Source organism: Arachis ipaensis, chromosome B02 (genome assembly GCF_000816755.2).
Source record: "Arachis ipaensis cultivar K30076 chromosome B02, Araip1.1, whole genome shotgun sequence".
Taxonomy (NCBI): Eukaryota; Viridiplantae; Streptophyta; class Magnoliopsida; order Fabales; family Fabaceae; genus Arachis; species Arachis ipaensis.
This window is the reverse complement of record NC_029786.2, coordinates 95,163,388-95,163,631: the sequence shown is the minus strand read 5'-3', so window position 1 is coordinate 95,163,631 and position 244 is coordinate 95,163,388.

Genomic DNA, 244 nt, shown 5'->3' with positions numbered 1-244 from the left:
GCTCCTAACAAATCAAATGATTATTTTTTATGAGAATGAATGCTTAGTCTTATTTGGGTAAGCAAGGGGGTTTTATCCTGAAGTCTCCCCTTACTAATGTCTTCAACTTGTTCCTTCTTTTTCATTAATCCAATCTTATCATTGCATTATTTCACTACTTTGCTTTTTGGGGGTATATAATTGAACAACTTGTCCCCTTAATTTATTTTTTACTCTATATACAACGTTCTTATTTTTTTTAGAA